The sequence below is a fragment of the Tachyglossus aculeatus genome, chromosome X4 (genome assembly GCF_015852505.1).
Source record: "Tachyglossus aculeatus isolate mTacAcu1 chromosome X4, mTacAcu1.pri, whole genome shotgun sequence".
Lineage (NCBI taxonomy): Eukaryota > Metazoa > Chordata > Mammalia > Monotremata > Tachyglossidae > Tachyglossus > Tachyglossus aculeatus.
The window spans coordinates 51,521,675-51,537,857 of NC_052098.1; the positions used below are offsets into that span (position 1 = coordinate 51,521,675).

General features: G+C 45.2%; 1 non-coding gene across 1 annotated transcript; it reads left to right on the top strand.

The window, feature by feature from the left end:
* Positions 1 to 265: 265 nt before the first annotated feature.
* On the top strand, positions 266 to 403 carry LOC119948248. Its single transcript, XR_005456657.1, has one exon. It is a non-coding gene; the product is annotated as a small nucleolar RNA SNORA7 (small nucleolar RNA).
* Positions 404 to 16,183: the final 15,780 nt, after the last annotated feature.

The window sequence follows — 16,183 nt, forward strand, 5'->3', positions numbered from 1 at the left end:
AAACAGACATTATTCTTTTTCTGTGAGAGTATATGATGCTCTTTTTTGTGCAACTTTATCGTGACTTGCTAATCATGATAATACCAATAACTAGGGCACAAAGGATGCTACTGTTGTATGGTTTTTCTTATGGATAAGCCTTCCTTCAAATGTTCTAGGCCATTTATAAAGTCAGACCACATAACCCATTATCAGTTAAACCCAGGAAATGGGACATGAGGAAAAACACTCATCTCTTCAATTAATTCATCCATGCTATTTATTGCCCCCCCCAGGGTCGCACCTGGAGAGTTTCCAGTACTCTACCAGTCTCGACTATGGGTGGGAGAGTCAAGCAGAGGCATATCCATTCCATTCCTAGCTTGGCCAGTGACTAGCGAGTGGAAGATGATCTGCTACAAACTCACCTGTGCTGGGCAACGGAGGCTTGGGAGAGAGTTGAGGGCGGAGGCTCAAGTTTACTGCACAGAAGGAGGCAATGGTAAACCACTTCCATATTTTTACCAAGAAAGCTCTGTGGATACACTACCAGAACAATTGCGGGTGGAGGCGGGGAGTTCTGGGAGAGATGTGTCCATGGCATCGCTATGGGTCGGAGACGATTTGACGTCATAAGACAAGACTATTTATTGAACAGCTACTGTGTCCAGAGCACTGTGTACTAAGTGCTTAGGAGAGTATAATAGAATAGAATAGAGAAGCAGCATGGCTCAGTGGAAAGAGCCCAGGCTTTGGAGTCAGAGGTCATGGGTTCAAATCCCGGCTCCGCCAATTGTCAGCTGTGTGACTTTGGGCAAGTCACTTCACTTCTCTGTGCTTCAGTTACCTCATCTGTAAAATGGGGATTAAGACTGTGAGCCCCACATGGGACAACCTGATCACCTTGTAACCTCCCCAGTGCTTAGAACAGTGCTTTGCACATAGTAAGTGCTTAATAAATGCCATTAAAAAAACCTGCCATTATGATTCCTACCCATGAGGAGCTTACAACCTAGCAAGAGAGAGAGACGTAAATCAATTACAGGTAAGAGGAAATGGTAAGAATATATAAGATGTCTACATATTTGTACTTGGGGTTATTATTACTTAAGGGCTTAGGTAACCCAATAGAGCTGAAGTGAAAGTTGGGAGGATGTGAAGTGGGGAGATTAGAGATCAGTCAGGGAAGAATTCCTTAAGGAGATGTAATTTCAGAAGGACTTTCAGCACCGGGGAGAGGATGTTGTCTATTAGATTTGAAGGGGGAGGGAGTTTCAGGTAGGGGGAGGTCTGTGAGCAAGGGTTCAGAAGCAGGAGGGACAAGAATGAGGGTTTGCTTGAGAGGAATGAGGAGTGTGGGCTGGGGTGGAGCAGAAGGAGACAGTGGATGAGTAGGAGGGAGAGAGCTAATTGAGTGCCTTAAAACCAGTGGTCAGCAGTTTCTGCTTGAGTGTGGAGAGGAATGAGCAACCACTGGAAGTATTTGAGGAGTGGGGAGACCCATGAAGAAGGATGTTTTACAAAAATGAGCTGGTCAACGGAATAAAAAGAGGAGATAATGGAGATAGGGAGATCAGCAAGGAAGCTGATGCAGTAGTCAAGTTAGAATATTACCTGTGACTGGAACAGGCATGGCAACCATATGGAAGGAGAAGCAGCATGGCCTACTAGAAAGAGCACAGGCCTGGAAGACAGAGGACCTGGGTTCTAATCCCAGCTCTGCCAATTGTCTTCTATGTGACCTTGGGAAAGCCACTTAATTTCTCTGTGCCTCAGTTTCTTCAACTGTAGGTGATGATTCAGTACCTGTTCTCCCTCTTACTTAGGCTGTGAGACCCATGTGAGACAGGGGCTATGTCCAACCTGTTTAACGAGTATCTACACCAGTGCACAGAACAACGCTTGACACATAGCAAGCACTTAACAAATACTATAAAGAAAAAACATCCTGGAAATGTTTTGGAGGAAGACTTGTCAGGATTTGGAGACAAACTGAATATATGAATTGAAAGAGATGTAAGAGTTAAACACAGTGCCAAGGTTATGAGCTTGAGATGCAGGGAGGATGGTGGTATTCTCCACTGTGATAGAAAAGTTATTTGGAGGAGAGGATTTGAGAGGGAAGATGAGGATTTTGGTTTGGCACATATTGAATTGGAGATGTCCTGGAGGTAGAAGGAAAGGAGAGACTGCAGAGAAGGAGAGCGATCGGGACCAGTGAGATAAATTTGGGAGTCATCCAAACAGAGGTAGTAGATGAAGCTGTTGCGGGAGCAGATAAACTCCCTGAGGGAATGAATGTAAATTAAGAAGAGAAGGGGACTCAGAGCAGTGCCTCAAATGATACCCACATTTTGGGGAGGGAAGGTAGAGGCAGAGTTGGCAAAAGAGACTCAGAAAGGAAGAGATAGGAGAACCAGAGAGTGTTTCAGAAGGAAGTGGTCCACAGTGTCTTTGGGCAGCGGAGAAGTCAAGAAGGATTAAAAAAGAGTTGATTCCATTAGACTTAACCAGAAGGAAGTCGTTGGTGACCTTTGAGGGTCTCAGTGGAGTGGAGGAGATAAAAATCATATTGTAGAGGGTCAAGGAGGGAGGTGGAGGTGGCTGGTTATGCAACTCATTCGAGGCGTTTGGACAGGAATGGGAGCAGGGAGCAGGCTGAATGGTGCAGTGGGGTTCAGAGAAGTTTTTTTATGGCGGGGAGATGTGGATATTTTTGAAAGCAGAGGAGAGGAACCACTGGAGAATGAGCAGTTGAAGACAGCAATCCCAGAGGGAAGAAGAACAGGTGTAAGGGCATTCAGAAGGTGCGAATGGATGGAGTCTGAGGAGTAGGGGGAGGGGGTAGATTTTGAAAGCAAGTAAGAGATCTCCGCTCAGGAAAGAGCTGAAAAGGATGAGAGAGGTACTGAAGCATGTAGGCTCTCTTCTTAAGGTCAGACACATGATGACAGGCACCTGAGTAGGCCCAGTCAGCCAGTTTATCATATTTATTGAGTGCTTGCTGTAAGCTGAGCACTGTACTAAGTAAGAGAATACAGTATAACAATAAACAGATACATTCCCTGCCCACAACGAGCTTAGGTATGGTCTCCCCACAAAGTGAGGACAATAATGCACCTTAGTTTATAGGTTAATTTATCCATCAATATGTAGCTTAGCATGTTGGGCTTAGACTCAGGAGATTTCACATCTTTGTCAGTTTCGGTTGTCCATAAGAGATGGAATCCAAGGTCGACTGGCACTTTCTGAAAGGAAAGCCTGACAAGATCCCATAATCAAGGATGATTAAATGTGTCATTGTTCATTCCATGGGAGAAATGAGGCAGAAAGGCAGTCTCAGATTGGAGCTCGTTCCTGTTCTGCCTTAGGCTCTGGGACTGGGAGATGATCTTCATAGAGTCAAAAGAAGAGGTAATAATAAAGGTAATATACATAGCCGGTCCAGCACATAACAGCATCATGAATAATTTGGGGCTGGTTTTTTATTGCTGATTAACCCAAGAAAGCAACTGGCTGACATGAATTAAGAGCTTTAAAAGGCTACTTTTATGGCACAGTGTAATCTAATAATTAGGCCATCAGAACTGTGCTTAGAAGAGACTAGCAGGACTTATTGGTTCTACTCTCAGCTGGCCTCCTACTAGCCGTGTGACCTTGGGCAAATCACTTAACCTTTCAGAGCTTGGATGTCTTCCGTTGATTAGGAAAATTAATTACCATCTGTAATTGTGATCTTTTGTGGATCTCTGCATATGAGCTCAACATTATTATCCTTGCTAATGTTGAAAGAATCTGGCAAAGGATACGTTACCTTTACTTTATAAAATAGAAGAATGGAGGATCTACAAAGAAAATCATTTCATTGCTCATTTTCAGGTTACCATGGTTCTTCTATCTCTGTATCATCAGCATACTAATTCTGGGCTACACTGTCCTCAAATAAACCAACAAGAGTCAACAGGGACTCAGGAAAAAAAACCCACTGAACTGTAGACTGATGACCTAGATGACCTTCCTGAGTTTGTCACTAATGTGGGCAAATTGTTTTGCCTCAGTTTTCTCATCTATGAAATGGAGTGGCAGGTAACTGCTTGCTACTTTGCAGGAATATTGTGGAGTTAAATGAATGTCTGGAAAGTGCTCTTTGATCTCCCTGATCTCCCTGGAGGACAGTTCAGAGCACCCATAAGGTATCATTATAACCAGCTCCCTCCCCCAAAGAAAAGAACACATACAAACAACTATTTTCAGAGTCATGTAATTCATAAAGGCAAATTGTTTATACATTAGGTTCTGCCATTTTAAAGCTAATTACAGTTAATTTTAATCCAAGAATATCAAAATGCTTTACACCAAGTAATTAATTCTTAAAACACCCAGGGAGATCATGATTAATAGCCCCAGTTTTACAGATGAAAAAAAAAACAAAACTGAAACAAACACCTCGAAATGATGTGACTTGGATGGGGTTGCTTAGTGAGTCAGTACTGGAGTCAGAACCAGAACCCATCTCCATCTGGATGTCTGCCCGCCATCTAAAACTCAACATGTCCAAGACTGAAATCCTTGTCTTCCCTCCCAAACCCTGCCCTCTCCCTGACTTTCCCATCACTGTTGATGGCACTACCATCCTTTCCGTCTCACAAGCCCGCAACCTTGGTGTCATCCTCTACTCCACTCTCTCGTTCACCCCTCACATCCAATCTGTCACCAAAACCTGCCGGTCTCACCTCCGCAACATTGCCAAGATCCGCCCTTTCCTCTCTATCCAAACAGCTACCCTGCTCGTTCAAGCTCTCATCCTATCCCGTCTGGATTACTGCATCAGCCTCCTCTCCGATCTCCCATCCTCCTGTCTCTCCCCACTTCAATCCATACTTCATGCCGCTGCCCGGATCGTCTTTGTCCAGAAATGCACTGGGCATCTTACTCCCCTCCTCAAAAATCTCCAGTGGCTACCAATCAACCTACGCATCAGACAAAAACTCCTCACCCTTGGCTTCAAGGCTCTCCATCACCTCGCCCCCTCCTACCTCACCTCCCTTCTCTCCTTCTACAGTCCAGCCCACACCTTCACCTCCTCTGCCGCTAATCTCCTTACTGTACCTCGTTCTTGCCTGTTCCGCTGTCGACCCCCAGCCCACGTCATCCCCCTGGCCTGAAATACCCTCCCTCCCCACATCCACCAACCTAGCTCTCTTCCTCCCTTCAAAGCCCTACTGAGAGCTCACCTCCTCCAGGAGGCCTTCCCAGAATGAGCCCCCTCCTTCCTCTCCCCCTCCTCCCCCTCCCCATCCCCCATCTTACCTCCTTCCCCTCCCCACAGCACCTGTATGTATGCATATATGTTTGTACATATTTATTACTCTATTTTATTTGTACATATTTATTCTATTTATTTTATTTTGTTATTATGTTTTGTTTTGTTCTCTGTCTCCCCTTCTAGACTGTGAGCCCGCTGTCGGGTAGGGACCGTCTCTATATGTTGCCAACTTGTACTTCCCAAGCGCTTAGTACAGTGCTCTGCACACAGTAAGTGCTCAATAAATGATTGAATGAATGAATGAATGAATGAACCCAGTATGCCCAAATCTTCATTTTGAGTTATGCCCGAAAGTCTTCACTCCAGGCCTCTATCACTCTTCAAGTGCTCCAGGAGAAGGCAAAGAAAGAAATGGCAACTGTGAATTTGGGTACACCATTTAATCCTGCTTTGCTCACTGGTTGGTACTGGAACCTTAGTGTACATTTTCCCACCAACTCCAATTCCATCTCCTGAAAAATACTAGAGTTTACCATTTCTTTTATGTCCTTGAAGACTTGCTGCTGTTTTTCATCCCAATGTGGTTTCTTACAAAGAAATTACAAGGTCTCACCATACATTTGGCCTCTGGTTCCCAGGATTAGGTTCTGTCTCTGAAAATCCTGGAGAATAATGGGAAAGGATTTGCTTCCAAATCTCTGCTGCTTATATTACTTCCCTACTCCCTCCTCTCTTACCTGACTACATGCTGCTGCCACCCAGCTGTAGGGTTAGAGTTCCCCTTCCAGCTCATTCTGCTGCATCTTGGAGATAATGATGCTCTGCGCATGCCCTAATCTATTTTAACGTGACATCCCTTAGAAACTTACTTCAGGTCATGCCCCATTAAAGAGGCTCAATACATATATAGACTGTCACCTTTTTCCTGTTTGCAGCAACCTGATCATGATGGGATCTCCAATAAAAGGCTTAGGACAGTTTGGGGATTGGGGACTGAAGTCCCTACTTCTTGTTTGGGCTGCTGTGGACTGGACATATGGACCTCCTGCTTCTGCAAAACTCACCCAGAAACTGACTGCACAGTACTTCCGGGTGGTAAACCACATATGAAAACTGTCCACGGTATTGTTGCTCCCACCAGGATTTAGGAAGCTGTGCTCTTGGGTGGTGTGGGTGTAGACCTAGCTGGAAGCAACCAGATGGGCTGGATGATGACCTCTTCCACCTCTTGGAATTTGTGGCTTTATTTCTCAAAGTCTCTTCCAAACGTCTGAGTCTATAATGGTTTGGTCATAGATTGTGGGGAAGCGCATGGTATAGTAGCTAGAGCATGGTCATGGGTTCTAATCCCAACTCCACCACTTGTCTGCTGGGTGGCCTTGAGCAAGTCACTTCACTTCTCTGGGCCTCAGTTACCTCATCTGTAAAATGCGGATTGAGACTGTGAGCCCCACATGTGACAAGAACTCGGTCTAACCCAAATTGCTTGTATCCACCCCAACACTTAGTACAGAGCCTGGCACATAGTAAGCATTTAACAAATACCATAATGATTATTATTCATTTGTTCAATTGTATTTATTGAGCACTTACTGTGTGCAGAGCACTGTACTAAGTGCTTACCCTGCCCAGAATAATGCAGGTTCCTCAGTGACCACTGGTTTTTAGTGAAACTCTCATCCATTATCAAATTATTAGGTAGTTTAATCCAGCCAAACAAGCACAGGACTGGCAGTCAGGAGGTTTGAGTTTCAATCAGTGAATCGTATTCATTGAGAGCTTACTGTTTGAAAGCACTGTATCAAACACTTGAGAGAGTACAATACAAAAGGGGTGGTAGACATATCCCCTGCCCACAAGGAGTTTACAGCCTAGAAGGAGAGAAAGACATTAAAATAAATTATGGAGATGTATATAAGTGATGTGGGTGGGGTGAATAAAGGGTACAGATCTAAGTGCAAGGGTGATACAGAAAGGAGGAGTAGGGGAACTAAAGACTTGGTCAAGGAGGGAAGGATATGACTTCTGTTTCTTTTCTCCTCTGCCTTTTCATGCCTGCGTGGGGCAAAACCAGTGTTCATTTGATGATTAAGAAATCAGAATCCATCTGCTTTTTAGTGGTCCTAACATCTACAGCCTCATTTCATTCATTCATTCAATTGCATTTATTGAGCACTTACTGTGTGCAGAGCACTGTACTAAGCGCTTGGGAAGTACAAATTGGCAACATATAGAGATGGTCCCTACCCAACAACGGGCTCACAGTCTAGAAGGGGGAGACAGACAACAATACAAAACAAGTAGACAGGTGTCAATACCATCAGAATAAATACAACTATAGCTATATACACATCATTATGAGCACCAGCTCACTCCCTATAATTCTTCACCTTATTATTAAAATTCTTCTTTTTGCCTATATATAACATTATGGACTGTGTAAACTCCTTGTGGACAGGGATAGCACCTAGAAACTCTATTAGATTGTACTCTCCCAAGTGCTGAGTACAGTTCTCTGAATCAATCGTATGCATCGAGTGCTTACTGTGTTCAGAGCCCTATACTAAGCACTTGGGAGAGAACAATATAACAGAGTTGGTAGACAAGTTCCCTGCCTATGATGAACCTACATTCTAGAGGGATAAGCTTGCAGTCCAGGGGAACAAGTGCTCAACAAATGCCATTATCAGTTTGATAGGACCATTTCTTCTCAGAGCTACCCAATGGGGGGTGTGGTAACTGAGCTAGAGAAAAATCCTGAAAAGCAGCCTGTCAATCAGGTAGGGGATATGAGGCTCCCAAAAAAATCATGCCTTGCTTACCCTGGGCATTCCCACCTATTATTAGCTGTGGGCCTACTGTTAGGTTTGGTCTGGGCAGATTTTGGGTGAAAATGTTATTTTCCACTGGGAAATTTCTTTCCAAAATATGCCTTGCCCCCTGCAGGCTCAGTCGTTTTTTGATCCTTGGATGAAAACAAGACCTAAATGTAGTTTATTTTTATTATCTCTGTTTTCCCTGTCAGTGCTCATGTCTTCTCAGTTGTTCTCCCTTTCTCCTGGATGGAAGACCTTCTAAAGTGGAATTTTCTCTGATGATATAAAGGTTGGTGGCATGCGACCTTCTTAAAGTTTCCTATTACCTCCTAATGCATTAGAGCAAATCAATAAAGCCTGTTTCGGTGCATTGTGTTACTGCAGTCTTCATGGTTGCTTCGATATCCAGTAATGCTGCAGTACACTGAGCCTTTTGAACAGAGTAGGAATGAGAATCTCTTGGAAGAATATTCTATATTTTACAGCTTCATTGTTTCTGCCCAGACACTAGTTCCTTCCCACAACACGCTTTCTTTGCAACCAGTGACAATTCAGGTTGGCACAGTATGAAGGTGACCCCCCACCAAAAAAAAAAGAGCCCCAAAGGGAGAGACAAGATCACTTGTCATTTACAAGGAAACGATTGATGATTCTCCAAAAGTGAGGTGGTGGAAAGATTAAGGGTCAGGCAAGAAGCCAACTGTTGACTTACAGTACTTAGCAACTATTCCAGAGTTTGAAGTCTGTGCCCCATTTCTCAAGCAACCAGCTGACTGGGGCATTTGAAAAACGTCTGCTTTATGGCTGGCCCTTGGGGATTTGTGCCAGGACATTGTAATGAAGTAGTTGGTATCTTCTGCATCATTCTGTAGTTCGAAGTTTCTGTGAGCTTCTCATTGGCTGAAGAGTTTTCAGGGGTAAATGGAAGCCATCAGTGATTCAAACAAAGATCAAAAAAGAGCAACACCTCATTCCTTTACTTCCTGTGGAGTGAGTGGGTGGGAGCAGAGTACATCAATTTGCAGGAAAGATGATAATCGCCCCAGTTCTGAGTATAAGATTCACTGGGGCTTCCTTGTTCTTCTCACACTTTCTGTTTCTGAATAACTAAGTCATTCTGTGTGTTTCTCATGAAGAAAAGGTGACACCATTTGAAGATGGCCATTCATGGCAGAGGGTGAAGATCATTATCCTTTAGTTCCCCTGGTGTTCGATAGGAATCAAAAGCTTTTGTTTGCCACTTTAATATTATTTCCTCTTAAACACAAGGGAAAATAATTAGCCATGGACACTTTGTGGACTTGAAATGATTTCTAATGAATAGGCAGATCACTCTGTGTGAGTCCATCTCTCTTGTCCCCTACCTATGCCAACTAGCACTTCAGAAAGCAGAAAAAAGGGACTGAATCATTCACCTTGTTGCCACCAGAGACTCCACTTCCCAGAACCTTCTCCCCCGGTCTGACCAGAAAAGCGATAGGTTTTGATGTCCTCCGAGAGGTTGCATTCATTCATTCAATAGTATTTATTGAGTGCTTACTGTGTGCAGAGCACTGTACTAAGCACTTGGGAAGTACAAGTTTGTTGGATGTCTGGATGTCTGCCTGCCACCTAAAACTCAACATGTCCAAGACTGAACTCCTTGTCTTCTCTCCCAAACCCTGCCCTCTCCCTGACTTTCCCATCACTGTTGATGGCACTACCATCCTTTCCGTCTCACAAGCCCGCAACCTTGGTGTCATCCTCTACTCCACTCTCTCGTTCACCCCTCACATCCAATCTGTCACCAAAACCTGCTGGTCTCAGCTCCACAACATTGCCAAGATCCACCCTTTCCTCTCCATCCAAACCGCTACCCTGCTCGTTCAAGCTCTCATCCTATCCTGTCTGGACTACTGTATCAGCCTCCTCTCCAATCTCCCATCCTCTTTTCTCTCCCCACTTCAATCCATACTTCATGCCGCTGCCCGGATTGTCTTTGTCCAGAAACGCTCTGGGCATGTTACTCCCCTCCTCAAAAATCTCCAGTGGCTACCAATCAACCTATGCATCAGGCAGAAACTCCTCACCCTCGGCTTCAAGGCTCTCCATCACCTCGCCCCCTCCTACCTCACCTCCCTTCTCTCCTTCTACAGCCCAGCCCACACCCTCCGCTCCTCTGCCGCTAATCTCCTCACTGTGCCTCGTTCTCTCCTGTCCCGCCATCGACCCCCAGCCCACGTCATCCCCCTGGCCTGGAATGTCCTCCCTCCCCACATCCGCCAAGCTAGCTCTCTTCCTTCCTTCAAGGCCCTACTGAGAGCTCACCTCCTCCAGGAGGCCTTCCCAGACTGAGCCTCCTCCTTCCTCTCCCCCTCCTCCCCCTCTCCATCTCCCCGCCTTACCTCCTTCCCTTTCCCACAGCACCTGTATATATGTATATATGTTTGTACATATTTATTACTCTATTTATCTTGTACATATCTATTCTATTTATTTTATTTTGTTAATATATTTGGTTTTGTTCTCTGTCTCTCCCTTCTAGACTGTGAGCCCACTATTGGGTAGGGACCGTCTCTGTATGTTGCCAACTTGTACTTCCCAAGCGCTTAGTACAGTGCTATGCACACAGTAAGTGCTCAATAAATACGATTGATTGATTGATTGATTGATTGATTGCATGATTCAAGCACTGAAGATAACTGGGTGGCACTGCAGGTTTGGGTTTCTTTCATGTTGATTCCCTTTCAGGTATTTCAGGTTTTCACCATGATCCATTAAGACTTAATGAGTTAACTATCCTGATTATGGACAAGAGTTCTCACCTTACTTTCCATATAACTTGCCCTCTGAGGCATTCTTCAGGATTATGTTTCCCCCAGCTCCCTCAAACCATCAATCAATCAGTCAGTTGTATTTATTGAGTGTATACTGTGTGCAGGCCACTGTACTGAGTGCATGGGAGAATGCAACACAATAAAACAGGCACATTCCCTGCCCACAACGAGTTTACAGTCTAGAGGGGGAGGCAGACATTAATATAAATACATAAACTACCAATAAGTACATTTGTGCTGCGGGGTTGGAGGATGAGGTGGTGAATAAAGGGGGCAAGTCAGGTTGACAAAAAGGGAGTGGGAAAAGAGGAAATGAGGGCTTAGTCAGGGAAGGCCTCTTTGAGGGTGGGGGGGGGAAGAGAGAGAGAGAGAGAGCACAGGTGCGAGCGTGACACACGCAGGCCTGATGGACTGGCAAAGGGTGAGCAAAGAAGGATGGAAGATCCCCTGGAAATCACTGGACTGGCTGGCTGGAGCCACCAGGTTGAATCCTCCAGGCGGATTGATGGAACATGATGGCAAAGGTTCGCTGGGTAGTATTCCTCGTGGGAATGGGAGGATTTTTCTTCCCTCAGCATGAGATGGATTCAACTTTGGTCAGGTTACTATTACCATTATTGTTTTTATGGTACTTGTTAATCAATCAATCAATCATATTTATTGAGCGCTTACTGTGTGCAGAGCACTGTACTAAGCACTTGGGAAGTACAAGTTGGAAACATATAGAGATGGTCCCTACCCAACAGTGGGCTCACAGTCTAGAAGGGGGAGACAGAACAAAACAAAATACATTAACAAAATAAAATAAATAGAATAGGTATGTATAAGTAAAATAAATACATAAATAGAGTAATAAATACGTACAAACATATATACATATATACAGGTGCTGTGGGGAAGGGAAGGACATAAGGCGGGGGGGGAATGGAGAGGGGGAGGAGGGGGAGAGGAAGGAGGGGGCTCAGTCTGGGAAGGCCTCCTGGAGGGCGTGAGCTCTCAGTAGGGCCTTGAAGGGAGGAAGAGAGCTAGCTTAGCGGATGTGGGGAGGGAGGACATTCCAGGCCAGGGGGATGATGTGGGCTGGGGGTCGATGGCGGGACAGGAGAGAATGAGGCACAGTGAGGAGATTAGCAGCAGAGGAGCGGAGGGTGTGGGCTGGGCTGTAGAAGGAGAGAAGGGAGGTGAGGTAGGAGGGGGCAAGGTGATGGAGAGCCTTGAAGCCGAGGGTGAGGAGTTTCTGCCTGATGCATAGGTTGATTGGTAGCCACTGGAGATTTTTGAGGAGGGGAGTAACATGCCCAGAGCATTTCTGGACAAAGACAATCCGGGCAGCGGCGTGAAGTATGGATTGAAGTGGGGAGAGACAAGAGGATGGGAGATCGGAGAGGAGGCTGATACAGTAGTCCAGACAGGATAGGATGAGAGCTTGAACGAGCAGGGTAGCGGTTTGGATGGAGAGAAAAGGGCAGATCTTGGCAATGTTGTGGAGCTGAGACCAGCAGGTTTTGGTGACGGCTTGGACGTGAGGGGTGAACGAGAGAGCAGAGTCGAGGATGACACCAAGGTTGCGGACTTGTGAGACAGGAAGGATGGTAGTGCTGTCAAGAGTGATGGGAAAGTCAGGGAGAGGGCAGGGTTTGGGAGAGAAGACAAGGAGTTCAGTCTTGGACATGTTGAGTTTTAGGTGGCGGGCAGACATCCAGATGGAGATGTCCTGAAGGCAGGAGGAGATGCGAGCCTGGAGGGAGGGGGAGAGAGCAGGGGCAGAGATGTAGATTTGGGTGTCATCAGTGTAGAGATGATAGTTGAAGCCATGGGATTGAATGAGGTCACCAAGGGAGTGAGTGTAGATCGAGAACAGAAGGGGACCAAGAACTGAACCTTGAGGAACCCCCACAGTAAGGGATGGGAGGGGGAGGAGGAGCCTGCAAAAGTTAAGCACTTACTAAGTGTCAAGCAGTGTTCTAAGCGTTCGTGTAGATATAAGAAAATCAGGTTGAACACAGTCCCTCTTCCGCACGGGACTCACAGTCTAAGTAGGAGGGAAAGGATGATTTAATCCCCATTTTATAGATGAGGAAACTGAGGCACAGAGAAGTTAAGTGACTTGCCAAGGTCACACAGCAGACCAGTGGCTGGGATTAGAACCCAGGTCCTCTGACTCCCAGGCCCCTGCTCTTTCTACTAGGCCAGGCTGCTACTAATGTCACAGAGAGAGAAATCAACTCTCAGTTGCCCTAGTTTTCAATTAGATTTAGATTTTATTTAGATTAGATTTTGCTAGAGATAAATCCCTCACTCATAAAATATTCTGGGGCCTCTGTATTAGCCCATATTGCATGGGTTGTGCTTTAGGCCCTAATATGGGCTTCCAGGTGAACCACATGGTCTAGAACCCTCTAGACTGTAAGCCCGGTGTGGGCAGGGATTGTCTCTCTTTATTGTTGAATTGTACTTTCCAAGCGCTTAGTACGGTGCTCTGCACACAGTAAGCACTCAATAAATACGATCGAATGAATGAATGAATGAACCATCTACTTACAAAGGGCTAGGTCATTGCTGAAGCAATCTGAACTACTGAATTCAGGTACCCTAATTAAGTCCAGATTGATGCTTAAAGCATTCATTCGTTCAGTCATATTTATTGAGCACTTACTGTGTGTAGGGCACTGTACTAAGCACTTGGAAAGTACAGTTCAGCAACAGAGACAATTATAGGTATATACACATCATCATTAATAAAATAAATAGAATTACATATATGTACATACATACACACACATGCTGTGGGGCAGCGAGGGGGGCAGAGCAGAGGGATGATGGGGAGGGGAGGGGGAGCAGAGAAAAAGGAGGGCTTAGTCAGGGAAGGCCTCCTGGAGGAGGTGAGCTTTCAGTAGGACTTTGAACGGGGGAAGTGTGCTAGTTTGGTGGATTTGAGGAGGGAGGGCATTCCAGGCCAGAGGTAGGACATGGGCCAGGGGTCGATGGCGGGACAGGCGAGAATGAGGCACAGTGAGAGCATTAGCACCAGAGAAGTGGAGTGTGCAGGTGGGCTGTAGAAGGAGTGTAACCACCTGCCAGGAGGAGGAGCTGCAATGTGAGACCCTGTTCTACTTGCCTCTTCGAGTGTTGGTTTCCATGTTAATGTTCCTGCATCATCAATCAGTAGGCTGCTAAAGAGGAAAATGCTTATTTAATTGTGATGACTGTCGAGGGCACATTTATTGTCGTAGCCATTTTTTTGGATAGATTGCCGGGGGATTTTTTCTTCCCCTTTCACTGTGTAGGGTTTTAATCTAAACTAATGGCACACCTAGCCATTGAACTGGATTGTGTCATGTGAGTGTGTGGGCCATTTGGAGGCTGCTCAGTTTAATAATTGTTGGCTGACTGACTGAGTGCAGATACATAACCTGGTGATACATGACAGGTCCTATCAGACTGCCAACCTCCACCTCTGATGCTGTAAGATACGGCCATCAGGCTCTCCCAAGATCAGTCAATTATATTTGTTAATAATAATAATAATAATGGCATTTATTAAGCGCTTACTATGTGCAAAGCAGATAGCTGTCAAATCCAACTTTTTGAGATATTTCATCAGTGTCACCTAGGAATTATACTCCACCCCAAGACCAAGTCACCCCAAATGAAGTTCTGGGTGCAATCAGCCCCTCAGCATTAACATGATGAATGTTGCAACTCACTTTGCTAGGCTGAACACGTACCACGGAAGAGAGCAAGAGAACTAACTAGTTGCTGTGTGGCTAGCTGTAGTGGAGTGGTTGCAAGCAAGTTGTGTAGAAGAAAAACATCTCAATATGCTGAAGCACAACATCAAGCAATGTAGCAAAGTTTTTGAATGCTACAAAGCAATGGTAGTAGACAGGGCTACCTGGTGTGCTGCAGTAAGGGAAGGGATAGCTTATTTTGAGAAGACTGTGAGATGAAGAATTAGAACAACACAAAAGTGACAGGCCCTGCAAACGGAGGCAGCAGACACTAACCAAGGGGACAGACTACATATGTACTCAGTGTGGAAAGGACTGTAGGTCACACACTGGCATTTTCTCAGCCACATTCATACACCAGAGTGTTGCCTTCAAATGCAAAGCCAAATAAATAAAAATATGCATGCATAAATAAGACCACAAGCTAGAAACTTCTAATGTGGCTTTACAAGCAATGGGTCAAAAATCTAGAAGTAAAGACAAATCTGTAAGGGGAGTAGAAAGAAGAAGAAGAAACACAAATAGAATATGATCAAATAGAATATGATACATGCATTTGGTCTTGCACACGCAACACCATGCCATCACAAAGACCCACCAAGTTAGGTTAGCATACAAGAGTACAGAGAGTGAAAAGAGGGCAAGGAAAAATACCTCACCCATAAATCAGAGACAAAAAAAATTGATGAAGCTTCTGGCTAATTGGGTAAAGAGAAAGTGGTTAAATTTGCTTTGTTGTGGAAATGCATCCAAGTGAACTGGTTTAAGCCCCTTACTGAATCTCTTGCAAAGTTTTTTGGGAAGAACTGTGGAGAAACAGAGGGACTGGAAAGAAGCAAATAATAATAATAATAATGGCATTTATTAGGCGCTTACTATGTGCAAAGCACTGTTCTAAACACTGGGGAGGTTACAAGGTGATCAGGTTGTCCCACGGGGGTGGGGTGGGGGTGGGGGACTCACAGTGTTAATCCTCATTTTACAGATGAGGTAACTGAGGCGCAGAGAAGTTAAGTGACTTCCCCAAAGTCACACAGCTGACAATTGGCGGAGCGGGATTTGAACCCATGACCTCTGACTCCAAAGCCCTGGCTCTTTCCACTGAGCCATGCTGCTTCTCCAGCACTTATTGAGCACTTACTCTGTGAGGGGCACTGTACTAAGTGCTTGGGAGAGTACAGCACACCAATATGAGACACATTCCTTGCCTACAGTGAGCTTACACTCTAGAGGAAGAAAGGGAAGCAATAGGAATAAGTATACACTTCCATATTTGATCTTTCCCCATATTTTCCTCTCTTTTTGGAGCATGTAGCTATCATGCAGGTGCCTAACTGGCCACCTCCTAGAAAATCAGAGGGGGCAAACTGGCAATTTGACTGGTTGGTACATAGCAGCTGTAATTGGGCTACAGCATCTATCTTGGGTCAGGTCCAGCCCTTTTCAAAATGATGAAAAGTCCTTCCCTTTGGATTTCTGGGCAGTAGCCTCTGTGCCATGAGTGGGCATGGACCTAATCCAGTTCCGAATGGGCAAAAGTCCTACTTGTGAAATGATGGCATTGCTTGGCAGGCT